Raw genomic sequence first — 19,042 nt, 5'->3', positions numbered from 1 at the left:
GCACAACAATTACGACCATGGGGAAGGGCCTCGTTTAGGGGGCCGTGGGTGCCAGAAGGGGCAACAATGCAGGCGGACGAATTCCGAGAGCCAGCAGATTCTGCCGACTCAAGCGAGCGTCCGCAACCCCGGCGCGCGGGCCCGGGATAGTGGCGAAGGTGCCGAGCGGCGGGCAGTGGAACGTCCGGGTACCGTCCCGTGCTCTGGGCCGCAAACACCGCCTGGGCCTCCGCCGCTCGCGTCCACTGTCTCCCGGCTCCTGAGTGGCTGGGGCGCCGGGATTAACCTTTCACCGCCGCGCTCTGTCCAATCACAGGCTCGCTCTCATGCCGGCGCGGGGCGAGTGGAGCGTGGGGGCGCGGAGGGGGCGGTGCGGGCGCCGGTGGGATTCTCCAAGCCGTTGTGCGCCGTTGCCGCAGGCCGTGCGCGGGCTGCGGGCGAGCAGGGCGCTGCGCAGTCTCCGCAAGCGCCGGCGGGAGGGGTCGCGGCGGAGGCGCGGCGCAGCGCGGCGCAGGCTGCTTCAGGCCCAGGTGAATGGAGTAACCTGACAGCGGGGACGAGGCGACGGCGAGCGGGAGGAAATGGCGGCGGCGGTGGCGGCGCCGGGCGGCACCGGGAGGCCTGGGCTGTGACGCGCGCGCCGGAGCGGGGTCCGATGGTTCTCGAAGGCCCGCGGCGCCCCGTGCTGCAGGTGAGGCGGGATCCCGCGGAGCCGCTTTGTGTCCGGGGCGGGGAGCGGCCCCGCCTGGCCCCGCGCCTGCCTGGGCTCTGAGGCCCGCGTGGGCGCCCGGCCCGGGGCCTGCGGTGGCGAGACTCGCGCGGGTAGATGGCGCGGCCTCGCCTGGTCCCGGGCGGCGCGGCCTGCGGGCCGGGCGTCCACGCCGCCGGGCTTTGCGCCTCCCCGACCCCAGCGCCCATCCTGATTCGGTGCTTCCCAGGGACTTTGTGCGGTCGCCCTGGCACCGGGCGCCTCAGCTCCCGGAGTGGAGCGGGTCCTCGCAGCTCGCTCCCGGCCCGCGGAGAGCGGGGGTTTGACAGGTCCGGTTACGCACACGACGGTGGTACGGAGTCAGCCGCCGCGTCTCGGGAGCATCCTCGGGAGCCTGCTTGGTGGCGGTGGCCGCGCTGGGCCTCCTGGGTGGACACCTTCGAGGGGGCGGGAGAAAAGGAAGCCGGGCCGTCCGCGCTGGCAGGAAAGCGCGAGACTTCGGGGCGCGCCCGGCGAGGATTGTTCGTGTTTATTGGCAGGTGACCAGATCTGGGTCCCCAGGGACGGGTGGCCGAGGCCATCTTTAAGCCCCTCCTCTCCGGTGTTTTTGTGCCAGCACGCCTGGACTCTGCAAAGGAGGCTTTCTTGAGGGTTTTCAGTCTTTGGGGAAATCAGTGTATGTTTTAAGTTGGCACGGCAGATTTTTTGTAGATTTTCCAGAAAAGCTGAGCTGCCCCATGGCTTTGCCCGCAGTACAGAACTAACAGACCACTTAATGTATCTTTAATGGCCTGAAGATTTGCCAAGACAGAGATGAGTGGGGCTCCTTGCTGTAGAGTGTTTAGTCAGTGCTTTTGTGAAGAAAGTCATGCTTACGGGGACACGTTACTTAACCCAGATGATAAGTCTATTGTTGTGACTATCACGGTTTAAAAAATATTCATCTGATTAAAGAATATTACTTTGAAGTCTTTGCTTCTTGACGTGCTTTGGTCTTTGACTTTTCTGAATCTTCACAATTCTGATTTTCAGTTGTCTTCGTGTTGCTTCTTTTTCAAATGCAGCACACTCAGTGAATGGAAAAGGGTACAAATTAGGAGTCACTCGGAAAATACTTTTTAAAAATGTGCTTCAATAAAAGGTTAACTCCATTGCAAATATAGTGTCCTAAACATTAAATTTTTGAAATAAAAATACCCATCTTAACCCAGAGCTCCAATAATTTATTAGAGGGTGGATGATGGTACAAGATGCTGAATGAGGCTGCTAGTGAATAGTAATTTTAGTATTAATATCTTTGGGAACTAGGTTGCCGTAATCAGTTTATTTTGCAAAGTGCTGTCTTTAAAGCTAGCTAGTAGCTATCTGTGGCATATGTATATTATATGTAATATGTGCTGTATATACTTACATATATAATTATTTCAAAATTTTATTTTAGGACATAGTTTATAAAACTTTAAAGATTAGAAACACTACAAAGATTGCTTTTAATATGATCTTTATGAACATTTAAATGGCAGTGTTGGTTAATGGACTTACTCAAGGCATCAAAATGCTGTTTTAAGAAAAGATGTGCACATTTAATTTGGGGAGAAAAGACCTTCTATTCCTGTAGTTATTTCAGTAAGGGCTTGTTTTACTTTTTATGCTGTCATCTCACGATTAAAGGTTAAGTTCTGTCTACTGTATTATATCTGTGGTGCTGTGTATGTGTTGTAAAGTGAGGTGGTTTTGTCATTGCTGAATTTTATTGTCTTGATTTAGAAGACGTTTTATTTTGATGTGGCTCATGATTCTTATTTGATAGTGATTTTGTGGTAGTAGATAGTGGGTAGTACTTTCAGTGTAGTGCTGCCTTCAAAGAAGGATGACTTTTATGGCATTGAGAGATTTATTCCCTGCCAGTGTCTGATGTGTGAGATGCTTGTTTCGTTTGAGAAAATAGGTATTTCATCAACATTCTCTCCCTTGTGACCCTAACATCCTGTGGTCATTACTTGTGGCAAAGGAGAGAAGGGAAAACATTTATTCATAAGAAGTTCCTCCTTACTGTGTGCCAAAATGTTTCAGGTGCTTTTCTATGTGTTCTTAATCCTCACTGTGACCCTGAGACAGACTTGGTATTGTCTTATTTTACATGCAAGGAAGCTAAGACTCAGAGAGTTATGAATCTAGAAGTGGCAGAGCCAGGATTGAATCGTGGTTTGATTTAAAAATCTTTGCGTGTGGGCTGTCTTCCTTACGTTGCATTGCTGTTCCAAGTGGATTTTAGGGGAAAAACCTGTGTAACTTGCAGGTAAGTTTTTAGTTAATACTTGTTTAATGAATGGAACTCTGTCTTAAATGTTCAGGTGACCTTTGGTTATCTGAATAATTAAGATTTTTTACCTTTTTTGTGGTAAAATATAACAAAATGTACCACTTTAACCATTTTTGCGTGTACAGTTTTGTGGCACTAATTACGTTCACCTTGTTTGCCTACCATCACCACCGTCCACCTCCGGAACTTTTTCGTCTTTCTCAACTGAAACTCTGTACCCATTAAACAGTAACTCCCCATTCCACCCTCCTCCCAGGCCCAGGCAGCCACCATTCTGTTTTCTGTCTCTGAATCTGCTACTCTTGGAACCTAATTGAAGCAGAATCATACAACATTTGTCCTTTTGTGACTGGCTTGTTTCACTTAGCATAGCATCTTCCAGATCCATTCATGTTGTAGCATGTGTCAGACTATCCTTCCTTTTTAAGGCTGAATACTATTTCATTCTGTATGTCCATTAATCCCTTGATGGACACTTGGGTTGCTTGTACTTTTTTGGCCTTGTGAGTGATGTTGCTATGAACATAGGTATACAAATACTTGCTTGAGCCCCAGCTTCTGCTGCTTTTGGGTCTACCCGGAAGTGGTCGGATTGTTTCTAGATCATCAGAACACTAGACTCAGAACTTATTGCAGTATGAGTTTTCTCAGGGTTTTTCCAGGTGGTTATACTTCCCTACAGATAGGAACTTTTTGTTAATAGAAGACTTTAATCTTCTTGAGGCCCAGGATTTACTTGCTTTTATGATCTCGGTTCCTACCAGTGTTGGGCAAGTAACTGAATTCGTTCAGTTGATCCATCATGGAGCCATGTTCTGCTCTGTTGGATGCCAGAGGAAGGTACTGGTCAGGTCCCTGTTTAACTTGTGTAAATAGTAAGTTGGAGCCCAGTGATTTATCCTTGTGCTCTGCATTTTGGACATTCCAGAGCTCAGCTCATTCTCAAAGCCTGATGGATGTATATGTTTTATTATTTGTCTCCTTGGAGAAAGGATTTGAGATGCTCTTATGATAGACAGATGTTTGAGAGGACAGTGAAAATAGTGGTGAGGGTTGAGGGGTAGAGGGTGGAGAGAATTAGATGAGAAGCTCAGCGCAAGGATAATTAGCGTCTGCATGTCACTAAAGTGTTTTTTTTTTAACATATTATTAGTCAAAGCAAAAGAGGAAACAGGACTAATTATAGTTGGTATTGATTAATGAAAGGAAGTATAGCAGTTAATCAGGAAAAGCAGACTTTTCTCTTGTATGATGAATAAGCATTTGAATTCTTATGTAAGATGACATTAACAATATATGGAGAAAACGTTTTACATTTTATAAATGATGGAGAAATACTTTCCACATGCCATTTTAGAGCAACTGCATAAAGGCCTCCGGCATAATGGAAAAGCTTTAGTAATGTAGGTATACATGCTGTGGTGATTTGATGCATTAGTGTAGTTAGTTTCTCTTTCACACGATGTCCATCATGTATCAGTTGTCTCAGTCAGGCTTTTGACAGATGCTGAGGAATCATCCATTCCCAATGTACTCTTTTCTGGATAGTATAGGCAGTCAGGATTTTCCAGATTCTCTCTGCCAGTCTTTAGGAATTGTGTGTTGGCCTAAAAAGTAGGATTGCTTATATAGTGGTATAGCCTTATTTTTGAGGTCCAGCTGATGAAACTGAAATTTTCAGTCATGTAAGAAGGCCTTTGTTAAAATAAATTTTGAGTACAAAATGGCTTTCCTATTTTCCTAGAATTGTCCGTGAATTGTTGGTTCTCCTGTAATATGCAAATTTGCTATACATTTTAAGTAGGTGGCTAAGAAGATGCCACAAGAAAACATTGTCTGAGGCTGTCAATAAGACTTACTAGAAATAAGTCACGAAAGACTTGAATTTTGGCCTTACTGTTCTGATTTTTGAAGCTCGTAGTGACACTAAATGTGCTGTGTTAAGGTTTATGGAATGGTAAGGATAGTAAGGGTAGAATAGAACAGTGCTGGCATAAAGAGGGTGCTCGTATTTGTTGAGTGAATACATTATTTTTATATTAGTTTTTAAAGGACTTAGAAGCTAACAGTTTTGTGGAAAATAATACTGCTTGTATATTAAGGCTTTTAGAAAGACCATTACTATTCTGATTTTGGACAAATCATGCTGCCTCATTCTTCATTAGTGAGGACTTACTATGTACACAGAGACATTGTGGATGGAGAGAAGAATTTCATAGAAGAAAATTGCTATGAAATTGGGAGTTTTCCTGGTATTGTAGGCTTTCTCATTGCTGAAGCTGGCTAACCCTGATAGCTGTTGTGGTTCTTTTTCAGGTGACAGCTCAATGTGTGCAATAAAGTAAGAATTTAGAAAACACATTTGGAAATTCTTTTTTGATTAGAATATGTCAGCAAACCAGTTCAGAATTTTAAAAATAATGTGCTTAAAGAACTCAGATAATGAGAGAAGGATCTCAGTTTAAGAACTGATCTTTGACATGATCTTTGATTAAGGAGTTAGATCCGTAACCCTGTTTGAAGGGAAAGAGAAAGGCCGTAGACTTTGAGATATTTTGAGTTTTTTTTTGAGGGCGAATTTAACATGCTGAGCCCAGAGCTTCGTGTGGCCTCTCCTCTCGCCCATCCTGCTACACTGCCATGACTCGTGGGTAGCTCTGGTTAGTGGTATTTTAAGCTTTTTCCATTTTGCAGAATTAAATATTCGTATTTTATCAAACCATTCTAAGGATGTTTCAGAGCAAGTCTTTGGTGTCAGAGAGACCAGGGTTCAAATTCTGATTCCTCCAGTTTATAGCTGAGGAGCACAGGGTGTCTGGCAGCCCTTCTGAGTCAGCTCCCTCATCTGAAATCCACTCATAATAATAGTACCTACTTCTTGAGGTTGTGAGGAAAAAATGAGTTTCTTAAACTCTTAACCCAGTTCTATCACATAACCACCATTTCATAAAATTTAGCTGATGTTATTTTGCTTCACATATGTACATTAGAGGAAATTTTGCTCTATTCTTAATATGATTTGATGATATTGTGATTTCCCCCAGAATTATGAATATTGAGATGTTACGCTTAGCTTTATAATGGAAGATAAAAAAGAAAAGAGGGTTTGAGTGCAATATTTCACAGACAAGTATTCTATATGAGGATTGTCTGTATTGGGTCAAATAGTTCAGCTACCTTAGTTGGGTCTCTATAATAGTGACCAAGCATAATAGTGCCTTAAGTATTGCTAAATTTCCCTATATAACTATCATTCTTCTATTATGTATGAATAAATGCATCATCCTTGAATCTATCTATATATATATATATTTTTTTTTTTTTTTTTTTTGCGGTACGCGGGCCTCTCACTGTTGTGGCCTCTCCCGTTGCGGAGCACAGGCTCCGGATGCGCAGGCTCAGCGGCCATGGCTCACGGGCCTAGCCGCTCCGCGGCATGTGGGATCTTCCTAGACCGGGGCACGAACCCATGTCCCCTGCATCGGCAGGCGGACTCTCAACCACTGCGCCACCAGGGAAGCCCTTGAATCTATATTTTGAAGCAGCATAAACTTTTTATATATATATCATATGTACTTGATATAGTCCAGTGATTCTTATTCTTTGGAGACTTCTGATTTGACAAAAGATATGAATCTTATCCCCAGAAAAATGTGCATGTGCCTATTTAGAATTTTATATACAGTTATAGGAGGTGCAGGGACCCCTGCTGAACTCATCCGTACACGCTGATGTAGGCTATGTGAACACAAATAAAGACAAGTAATAGGTTAACCAAGGATACAAACATTTCAGATAATTGAGGCAGACATGATTAGTGGAATGAATGAACAATGTAAAATAACGAGTGGTTAGGAAACCTGTGTTCTAGTTTGGCTTTGCTTCTAAATAACTAGATATGTTAAGGGCAGGTCACCCTGGCCTTTCTAGACTTAGTTTTGGTTTTCTCACTTTTAAAATGAGAACATTTGTAAGGCTCCAGGGTATCTTGTAGTCGGTAATCTTTGAAACATCTGTATAATTCAGGGACTTCTCCATTTCAAGCTGAATCTAAACTACATGTGAGACTTGGAAAAGAGAGGCTGCATTTACTGAGCATTGAGGTTTGTGTGTAGTGACGATAAGAAAGTAGGTGATGGAATTGTGAGCTGTTCTGAGCAGGAAAGGTAAGGTGAAAACCATGGGAAGTAAGGCTTGGAAAGTAGGTCAAGTCGGATTGTGCCTTGAAAGGACGGCCAAATCTTTCAGAGACAGTTGAGTCTTTTCATCTTTTATCTCTGCATCTAGAACAGCTTAGTGAATGATTGTGAATGAATGAGAGTCTGATAGGAGCTGTTTAAACTCTTGATCTGATCAATATGATGAAGAGCAAGTAACCCACTGAGAGGCCTCTGGTACTATTAAAGAGGAAAAAAGTGTTTGATAGGCACCTTTGTATTTTAATTTTAAAAGCGTATTATATTTTGTACGGGACTTCCCTGGCGTTTCAGTGGTTAAGATTATGCGTTTCAGTGCAGGGGGTGCGAGTTCCATCCCTGATCGGGGAGCTGAGATCCCACATGCCCCGCGTCCAAAAGGCCAAAACATAAAACAGAAGCAATATTGTAACAAATTCAATAAAGACTTTAAAAGTGGTCCACATTAAAAAAAAAAATCTTAAAAAAAAAAAGAGCTTGTTATATTTTGTATATAACACTACCGGAATTACCTACCTTTTCCAAGGGTCTTGTATATTGTATAGCTAAACATTAAAAAGAAAAAAACCCCTAATTTTAAAATCTTTATATGTACCTGTTACATATAATAAACTCAAGTAATTTATTTATCTTAGACCAAACATAATTTTGGTGTTCAGAGGAAAATGCAGAATTTTGTTGATTAAAAACATACGAACAAATAATAGAACAACCTAAATTAGGCATTTAAATGTAGTGTGTAAATTCTACTGGAGTTAAGGCAAGCTATAATTTCCAAATGCTACTAGTGCTTAAAAAGAGTAATTCTTTATTGCTTACATAATACATGGACTTTAGTTTCCAACCCTTCTTCAATAAAATATGTGAAATGAAGCATTGTCAAAGGGTGCTTTCTTTTGGGGATAATTTATAAAAAAAAGTTTTTGTTGACATATGACAGAATTCTGAAGGAGAATATTTATTGTTATTATTTAAAATCAGTCTTTGTACATCTCTAGCTTTTCTGTTGCGAAACATTAGGAGAATTCCGGGAAGTTTTTTTACATATGAATTGGATCCATATTTGGCCAGGAGTAGGGAAATAAATAATTTTCCTAAGGCTTCTTTAGCATGCACACGCTTATACATGTGCATATGCACGCATGCACCCACGCATGTACACATGCAAAACTTATACATGTATGAAATCTGTCTTGCCTCAGCAGCAAATGCTCTGGCAAAATGCTTACCTGTATTGTCTATATTGAGTGAAGAAAAAGTTACATGGTACATTGTAGTTTCTATAATATTAATTTATCTAGTTTATTTCACTATGTCTGCCCCCTTTATAATAACCTGTCTTAAGGTAGCACTTAATTCATTTCACTAGAGAAAGAAGTCATTATGTAGTTTCTGTGTCAAGCAGTAAATCACGTTTAGTCTTCAGCTAAATGTGATAAAGGTGCCGGAAAAAATGGTGAGATATATAGTCTGTTATTGTGTATTTATTGAGCACCTAGACTAGAAAGGCCAAGAGAAATATCCATAGTCAGGGCTGATTTCAGTTGCTAAGGCTTTATAATTAAAGCAGTATTTACTTATATGTGTTTATGCAGATTCAGTTAAAAGTAAAATATTCAGTGGGCATCTGTTCATCTTAAAATGGGTACATTCTTTTCCACCCCGCTGAGGAGATCAAAAGGAACATATCCAGATACATATTTTGACGGGCAGATCAGTGTAAATAGACACTTCCTCTGAGACCATAGTGTTTTGTATATTGTGGAAATAAAAATAGGAATCAGACAAAATTTTAAGCAGAATTCTACCTCTCCCATTCATTAGCCACATGGCCTTGGGCAAGTTATTTCAAATCCCTTTAAAATGGAGATGTAACTTGTCTTAGTGTTGCTTTGTGGATTAAACCAGATAATAGAATATAAGTGCTCAATGAAGGTAAATTTCCTCCCTTTCCTTCTTTACTCTGGGAGCTTTTGATGTTTCATACTTGCCATGGTATATGAAGAATTTTTACACATTGTATTAAGGATTGTTTACTTCTCTTTTATTTTATTTTTTATTCATTTTTAATTTTTTTAATTAAAAAAAATTTTTTTTTGCGGTACGTGGGCCTCTTACCGCTGTGGCCTCTCCCGTTGCGGAGCACAGGCTCCAGACGCACAGGCTCGGCGGCCATGGCTCACGGGCCCAGACGCTCCGCGGCATGTGGGATCCTCCCGGACCGGGGCAGGAACCTGTGCCCCTGCATCGGCAGGCGGACTCTCAACCACTGCGCCACCAGGGAAGCCCCTGTTTACTTCTCTTTTAAAATAAACTTTAAATGAAATCAGTTTCAATTGATACACAGGAAAGTACATTTATCGCAGGGGCACACAGTGAACATACCGGTAACCAGTGCCCAGATCAAGGAACAGGTATGACCTGTGTTTTATAAGGTCTTCTCAATGCCCCCTCCAAGGCACTTCCCTCTCCCCCCTCCAGCCCCCACCAAAAAGAGTAAACACCATTCTGACTTAATTATTTTTCCTTATTTTTAATTTTATATAGTGAAATTATATGGTAACGTTTTGTGTGGTTTTTTTCACTTAATATTTTAAGTGTGTGAGATTCATTCTGTGTTGCATCATTGAGTTATAGCACTTAGTTATGTGATATGTCAGCATTTACTTATCTGTTATATTGTTGATGGAGATTTGGCCTGTTTTCAGCTTTGGCTGTTATGAATAGTGCAGTTCTGAACATCCTCGTGCATGTCTTTTGGAGAATATTTGTACATATTTCAGTTGGGCATACACTTAGGAATGGAGTTACTGGGGGGCACGTGTATATTCAGCCATAGCAGATACTTCCAGTGCACAGTGCTGCCAGTAGTGTGCGAAAGTTCTCTAAGCTCCACGTTCTCCCCATCATTTAATGCTGTCTCTCTTCATTTCAGCTCTTCTGATGGGTGTGTGGTAGTAGCTCTTGGTGGTTTAATTTGTATTACTCTAATTGCTGATGAAGTTTATTGACCATTTTGGCATCCTGTGCTTTAAAGACCTTTGCCTGCTCTCTATTTGCTTGTCTGCCTTTTTCTTATTGCTTTGTAGCAGTTGATTATATACCTCCTGTTCTGGCTTGGCTTTTCATTCTCTTAATCAGTTCACTTTGTAAACGGAAGTTCTTAATTTTAATGTAGTCCAGCTTGTTAATTTCTTTCCTTATAATAAATTTTTGCTTCCCCCAAGAACAGGAAAGTATTCTTCTATTTTTTTCTAATAACTTTATTGTTTTACTTTATACATTTAGATATCCAGCTGGCATTGATTTTGTGTATGATGTGAGGCAGGAGTCAAGATACACTTTTTCCACCTAGATACATAATTAGCCTAGCTTTTATTTGAAAAGACCATCTTTTTTCCCTACTGTGCTACAGTATTGTTTTTGCCATTAATTAAGTAACCTTATGGGTGTGGGTCTGTTTTTACATTCTGTTCTGTTGCATTGTCTGTTCTTGTGCCAGTACCCATGCTGTTTTAACAAACGGATTGATTTTTGAATATTAGGCCATCCTTGCATTCCTGTGATAAACCACAGCTGTTCACGATGCATTATCCTTTGTATATATTTCTGAATTCAATTTGTTAATATTTTATTTAGTGTTTTTACATTTTTTGTTTGAGAGACAGGTCTGTAATTTTACTTTCCTGTAATGTACTCAGGTTTTGGTGTCATGTTTATGCTGGTCTCATGTAAAGAGTTGGGAAGTATTCCTTCTTATTTCTGTCCTCCTGAAGAGTTTGTCTTTGAGATCGGGGTTATTCTTTAAATGTTTTGAAGAATTTACTAGTGAAGACATCTGGGCTTGGAGTATTTCATAATCAGTTTTTTTTTTTTTTTTTTTTTGTGGTACGTGGGCCTCACTGCTGTGGCCTCTCCCGTTGCGGAGCACAGGCTCCCGACGTGCAGGCCCAGCGGCCATGGCTCACGGGCCCAGCCACTCTGCGGCATGTGGGATCTTCCCGGACCAGGGTACGAACCCATGTCCCCTGCATCGCAGGTGGACTCTCAACCACTGCGCCACCAGGGAAGCCCCATAATCAGTTTTCAATTCAATTTATTTAAAAGCTATAGGCTTCTTCACATTTTCTCTTTCTTAGATGTTAATTTTGGTAAATTGTATTTTTCAAGAAATTTGTCCATATCATCCAAAATATTCTCCAGAATAAGATATAATTGATATTAAAACATAACCAGGGCTTCCCTGGTGGCGCAGTGGTTGAGAGTCCACCTGCCGATGCAGGGGACACGGGTTCGTGCCCCGGTCCGGGAAGATCCCACATGCCGCGGAGCAGCTGGGCCCGTGAGCCATGGCCGCTGAGCCTGTGCGTCTGGAGCCTGTGCTCCGCAATGGGAGAGGCCACAGAGGTGAGAGGCCCGCGTACCGCAAAAAAACACACAAAAAACATAACCAGATAAAACTTTGCTCTATGTGGAAAAAATTACAACTTTTTAAGAGAGTCATTTAATGATTTAATATAAAAAAATACTCTTTGTTGTGGTGTATGGAAGAATAGAAGTGTTTAATATCACTGAAATTAGGTTTTTTATGTCCTTAGAATTTAGGCACAAGTATGATTTATATGGACAAATTTAGTTCCCTGAAAACTAACAGAGTTAGTTTCATGAAAATGATATTCAAAAGCTATCGGTATGTGACATCTGTAATTAGATTGGAAGCTAAAATTTTAATCTTTGGCCAGAGTTCACTCTGGATAAATTTGACTAATGAATTATAATTTAACATATTTTTTGTTGTTCTTGGAAGGATTGTTTCTCAGTGATAGTAAATAAAAATAAGTAGGTGAGGTATGAAACCGTAGTATTTTAAAAACTTTCCGGGAGGTGGGGGGCTCTACCTAAGAGTTGCCTGTTAGTGGTGAGACTTGTCTGCCTTTCTTCGTGTATTCAGATAGATCCTGCTTGTGCCTGGTACTCGGATTGGTTCTGGACATATGGATTATATATATTACATTACTGTCTTTTAACTGATATTGTTAACTTTGTGAAAGTGTGACACTGGAGCTGAGACTTGAAGATTGAGGAGCGGATGGCCAGGGGATGGTGTGTGCAAAGTCTCTGAGGTAGGAAAGAGCTTGGCGGAGGGCCTAAGGCCCTGTGACTCGTGGGAGACGGAGGAGTTACCCAGCCCCAGTCAGGAAGAGGGAGAGGCAGGGTCACACATAGTAAGGATTTTAGATTTTATCCTAAGTGCAAAGGGAATTCATTGAAGGTTTTGAGCTGTCTTGCTCTCCTGGTTTGATGCATCACATTTCTCGTACCCTGAGTCACCTGGAGCTTTACGCTCCATGAGTACTCTACTTTTGATTTTAATCCCTTTGTTTTTTTTCTGGGACTGATGCTTGTTGGTAGTCCTTGGCAAGAGGTTGAGTTTGGCAAATGACAGCTACTTCTTCTGCTCTTACTGTTGGATACTGTGTCTCAGTCACATTGTCTGTTTGCCATTCAGACAGTTTACTTACTGAGTAGGTCCCTTAGAGGTGCCAGACTTTATCTTTGCAATCATGTGTAAGCAGATACGTATGGGGTATCCTCGTGGCTTTGCTCATGTTCAAACAATGTAGGATTAAAAGCACTAGGATACGGTATCCTTGCAGGATACGGTGGCCGCCAGTTTTGTCCTTTGGTCCAATGTGGGTACTTGCCTGTTTTTTTAAAGAGGGCTATAAAAATTCTGAAAGGTGGGACCAGTTATAGTTTTGGTTCTTGCTCTTCTTCCCATTCTCAGTAGTCCCAAAATTTGTGAACCATGTAGCATACTCTTAGTTGACCCTCAAGGAGAGGCTCTGAGAGTCTTTTTGAGCATGGTTCCCGCAGTCTCTCACCTCTTCTCCCCAGTATGTGCAATTCCTTTTTCCACAACAAACATCTTACCTATTTTTTTTTTTAGTGATTTGCGTAGTTGACTTAACGCTAGAGTTAAATGTGTGTGTTGTGGATTACGTAGGGGGGAAAGAGGAGCCAAAGGGCTGCCATCTGTGTAGGTGCCATTGTAGAAATGAGGTCATTTGCCTGCAGTCCTAGAGCTAACGGGCTCATTCACCACTCTGACTTTGGAGCCTACTTCCTTTTCTCTCTTATATGGATTCTTTCTATAATATATGTATATTGGGTTTAATTGTAACATAATTGAGTGAAATAAGAGTTGTTACTTTATGAGACTGCATTTATTTTGATGCTGCTTTTCTTTCTTGAAGCATCTCTGGAATTCCTGTAAGAACGGTTGTGTGAGGGGGTGTTTTTTTAATTGTATTTAGCAGTAGCAGATCTTCATCTTTCTTTCTAGATTAATTGAATTTTTGGAATTTTTGGAGAAGTTCCTTTGATCTCCAAGTGGAAATTACTGTAGGCAGTCAGGGATAGTGAATTGGAGCTAGAGATGGGGTGACCAACCATCTTGGTTCTTCCCTGGTTGGACTAGGTGGGTGGGTGGTTCCTGGGACAAGGGATTTCAGTGCACCAACAGGGACAGCTCCAGCCAAACCTGTATTCGTAGAGGCAGTGATTGTAACCAGGAAAAGGAATGTCCCCTGTAAAGGGAAGAGTAAAGTTCAGGAGTCTCTTACTTTGTTGTATTCAGATGTTCTTGTCTATGGGCCTTGATAGAGAGTAATTCTTAGGCTGAGATTAAGTAGGTGACAACCCTTGGTGTATGCTGAGACTAAAAAGGCCCACAGGACGAGATTCTAATCCCTTTAGAGCTGTGTATAAGGCCCTTTATGGTCTCGCCCCTGCTCATCTTATCACTTTCATGGTCTTGCTGTTCTCCTGTGAGACACGGCGCTGCAGCACACAGCTTGTAATTCCCTCAACGCGACTTGGCTGGTTTCTGTTTAAATGCTGCTTCACATGCTGTCTCCTCGTCCCCATGATGTCCTTTATTATCTTCTCCCTAACTAGTGCTATTACCACACATTCTTCAAAACTGAACTCAAGTTCTCACATTCTCCAGAATACAAGTTTGCACGAGGGATGTCTTGCTTAATAAATACGTGTTGAATGAATGAGCAAATAATTTAAGGGGCAGGAGGTGCAATGAGAGATTTTTAAGTGGGGAAAGCCACTTCAAATATCACTTTTTGTACCTCTCATCCGTGGAGGCTGTGGTACACTCGTGGAGTTCCAGGGAAAGCAGAGAGCGTGAGTGGTTGCACGTGGCTGTGGTGTAGGCTCTGCCTCTGACCTGGAACTTTGATACGTTTGCTTCCTGACTCAACACTGACTAAGCGTCCATCCATAATCATACGTTTCTTAGGCTCATTTTGTCTCAGAACTGACCTCTCTTTAGTAGTGAAATGTTCACATTGTAGCATCTTAAAGCAGCTTGACATAGAGAATTGTGGGCCCTTTTCCCTCATGGATGTTCTTATGTGTTGTAAAAGGTAGAATTGAGTAACATTCTTGTTGAACAATATTTTTGAGTGAAGTACAGAAACTTGGAATCAAACATTAACCTTAAAACTCACCTTGAAAGCTAGTGATGTATTAAATATTTACCTTTCTGAAAACAAAATTGCAAAGTAAGGGTCATTATAGGTAACTTGAAGGGCAGGGGCGGGTATCTGTGCCATTTTGATGTGTTGGAATGTTGTCTTTTTAAGAAGTATTCCAAGTAAGTGGGCCATTGGCTGGGCAGCCTAGAGTTACTTTCTATATGGAGACTTTGGTGGATGGAATTTGTTAAAATGGTATTTGACCTGTATTCAACTTCAATTTTGGACAAATCTCATTTTAGGCATAATTACATTGAAATGTAAATATGTTTATGTTACAGATTTTAGGGAAATGCAGAAATTTGTTTGGTTCATAGAGTAGTGCAGGAAAAGGCTGGTGAATTTGTGGTTTAAGTTATAGAAACTGGCGTAAATTTTACCACATTCAGTGGCTTAAGAAGGGAGTTTTTTCCTCCAATACTTAATTAAGACAGAGTCATATATCTTTATTGTCTTCATCCTCAGTTTAAGAGTGTGTTTAATTCTGAAAGTAATAAAGTGTTCAAATTGTAGGGGATTTTAAAATGCAGAAGAAAAGTTTTAAGGAGAAAGAAATTACTTATGGTAGTAATCCCAGCCTCAATTTTGGGTGGAATTTTCTTTCCCTCCATTCCTCCCTTCCTCCCTTTCTTCTTTTCTTTAGTTTTTAACTTGAGGACACAATCAGATCTTCCTGTAAATAAAAGTTTTTTCATTGAATCCCATAACATAAACATTTTTGCTTATTATAAACTGTCATCATTTTAATAGCTCAGTTGAACTGTAGTTCATATAAAGTGAGCCATCCGTGGTTTACCAAACCATTCCCTCACTCATTGTTAGACATTTAGAGTTTTTTGGGGAGGTGGGAGGGACATTTTTTGCTATTATAAGGGGTAATGCTGAAGGGTGCATGTCTGAATGTAGTTTGTGTTAATGTTGTAAGCTAGATTTATATGCAAGGATTTCTAATTAATAATGACAGATATGACAAAAGTGAAAATGGAAATATTTCTCTTGTGCTGTGTATTTAACTACCTAAGACTAAAAATTCCAGTGTTTAAATTCTTGGAATTATTATCCCTTTTCTCTTTGGTCTGTCACTCTTTGGTTTGACCTTAGTCTTTTCATAATCTATATTCACCAAATAATAGTTGATAAATCCTTGAAATATCTATTTTATGTACAATGGGTATTTTGGATATTTCCCAGCTTTTTGTTTTCTCTTTTCTTACACTTTATATTTTCGAAACTTGTCTGATGATGATGATGATGATGATGACGACGACGACGGTTACTTGCCCAGCTGTGTACCATTTCATTGCCTAAGAAATAGTTCAGTCATGTTTGCAGTGATGTCTGGGGAGCCAAACAGAAGTAGCACGTAGTATTTTTTGGTTTTTGCTTTTAAAGAGGACTAGTGGACACAAAGGTGTTTAATTTTATTTTACATTATATACCATGTTTTGTGATTTAAATTTGTTTGATTTTCATTGTACTATAAATTCATAATGACTAGGTAGTTTGGAGTTTGTGGTTTTTCAGGTTCATCTGATTAAAAATACTGTATAAAATCTTGTATAGTACTTTAACTTTGTATGAGAATAATTTTTTTATATTGAATCTTAGGACTGATACAACATTTTAGGTTCTTTAAGGAGTTCCTTAAAGTCTTAAGAATTGTATGACAACAGTGGTTGTAGATAGAGATGGTAGTGTGGTTTCTTTAAAACTATCTTTTACTGAACATTTTCTGTGCAAGCACTTTTGCTCTACCAAGGATAATATGCGTTTAATTACTTAATCCTCATAATAGGTGCTCTATTTGATAGGCAAGGAAACAACCTTAGAGAGAAGTAGTAGAGTCTGATAAACCTTGGTCTTCCTGACACTGGACTCTGCTAGCATTCAGATTATTTTAAATGAGAGCTACTTAAAAAGCAAGAAAGAGAAAGAAAAGACGGCTTTCTACATCCCCAGTGGCCTTACCCAGTGTCCCTCCCACATCAGAGGGCCTCGGTGAGGAGGGAATGACTAACTATATTCCAAAGTATTCAGAGGTGAGAGCATCGGCCTGACTTAGGAATTAACTTAAAACAGCCGCCTCTCTTTCTCCTCTAACTTTAATTTAGAAAAGGGAGGTTGTTGGGAGTTATTTGTAAATACCTTGGATCCTTCTAGTGTGCAGATTCCTTTTTAGGAACAAGAGGAGGTGTTGCGCACTTAAGTTCTACATTTTTAAAACCGCTCTCTCCAGTGCAGTTGAGCCGTATATTTTAGGATTTCTTTACTGTTTTAAGTTTCAAGAAGTGGATTTTGTTATTTGGCGCGAATACTTTTTGAGAATTGGACTTTTTTTTTAAGCTAATGTTGGGGAAATATAATTAAAAACAAAATCTCCTCCCAACCCAGAAAATCTCTCCAAAAAAGTAGAAGGGAAGGAAGAATTTTTATTGAGTAAGCATTAAACTAGAATGTGATGTGTATCTCAGGCTATCCACTAAAGAGATTGCAAAGACAGAAATCTTATTCTTTTGTATAGCTAAGTGGTTACAACACTTTACACCCATGTTTTCAAGATAAAATTGCCAATTTTCTCGTATCTTTATGACTGGTGGTAGGTTTTGCAATTTGGAGTCAGTTGCCAAATTAGGCCGTCCTAGGAAACTGGGAGATTGGGCATTATCTTTCTTGGTGATGACATATCTTAAGGAAACATTCCTGAGAAGTGAGACTGGCTAAAGGCTTTTTTGGCTTTTACAAAGATTCAAGTACAGCACAAAAGGACTGAAAAAGAAGTTCTGGAAAAAAAAAGAAGGGAAAGGAGTCCCTTTCCTTTATTTTCAAGTGGGAGAATTGAACCGCTTATTTTTAATTTGCCCTTACGTCAGCAACCTGCATTATAAACCTGTTATAAATTTATATCCATAGCCAAGGATGCTCTTAGCATTTAGGCTTTGGTTGGAGTTAAAATTAACGTCTTGGATCTCCATAGCGTATTTGTTTCTGTATTAGAGACTAGAAGCTCTTCAGACGTTTTTTAGTTTTATCTGTTAGCTTCCAGGAGTATTTTTGACACTGTTTTAATGTCACAATATTGACGTTGTGTGAGTGTGTTCTTTTGTTCACTATGGAACTTCATGGTAGTTGCGCATTTTGGGCCTCATGAGAGTAGGAATGAAATCTGGACAGTAATATTTGTAAAGTTAGTAGTATCAGAATCTGTGACACATAATAAAATGAATGAGTTGGAAGTTTTCTGTTACCAATTTTGAAAATATGCACCAGGAAGCTCTAGATGCCTTTAGACTTCAGACTTCCTAGGAGGGTTAGCTGTCTGTTGTTACAAGCCTTTGTCTGAAAGAGTACAGCCATATATGGGATCTAGATGCTAATTAGGTTAAGTTTGTTGGCTTATACTAGAACTTGACTGAGCATCTGGTATGTGGCATGTCTTTTTCAGAGTTATCTTAAAGGGACCTATCAAACATGAGTTTTCATGTATGTAATTTAAATCGTAGTCATCAATTAAAATTCGAAAGCTTGACCTATTGGCTCCGTAGTATGAACATAAGTTGTCATTGTCCTTGGCATGTTAACTTTCTAATTTATCTCTATACAGAATTGTCTAGGGAAGTAAGTTGGATAACTCAACAATAATTTTGTAACAGTGGAGTTGCATTAAATTTTAAAGCATTATCAGCTTATTATTTTGGCTACGGTGTTTCTAGAAAAGAGGTGAATATGAAATGGAAAGATGTCGAGCGTGACACATCAGGCCAAGTTGGTGTATTGCATTTGCATCATACTAGGTGGCAGTACAGAACGGAATTAAAAGTCAAAGCATGAGATAGTTTTTGAAAACACGAACTTACTCATTAGGAGAGTAAGGGGTTATAAGTTCATGTAAAGCATGATACTGACTTACTGTAGTCTTTTAGTATTTTTGTGTGTGTGTGTGTGTGTTACGCGGGCCTCTCACCGTTGTGGCCTGTTGCGGAGCGCAGGCTCCGGACACGCAGGCTCAGCGGCCATGGCTCACGGGCCCAGCCGCTCCGCGGCATGTGGGATCTTCCCGGACCGGGGCACGAACCCGTGTCCCCTGCATCGGCAGGCGGACTCTCAACCACTGTGCCACCAGGGAAGCCCTCTTTTAGTATTTTTAAAGCCAGATTTTACTGGGGGGAAAATGTAATTTACTTCCGGGAATTCTCCTTATATCTAATTGGATTGTACTAACAACTCTTAAAAATTCCCAATTGTAATAGAACATAATAAATAC

This window comes from Hyperoodon ampullatus (genome assembly GCF_949752795.1).
Source record: "Hyperoodon ampullatus genome assembly, chromosome: 3".
NCBI lineage: Eukaryota > Metazoa > Chordata > Mammalia > Artiodactyla > Ziphiidae > Hyperoodon > Hyperoodon ampullatus.
Note: the sequence above shows the minus strand (reverse complement) of the source record.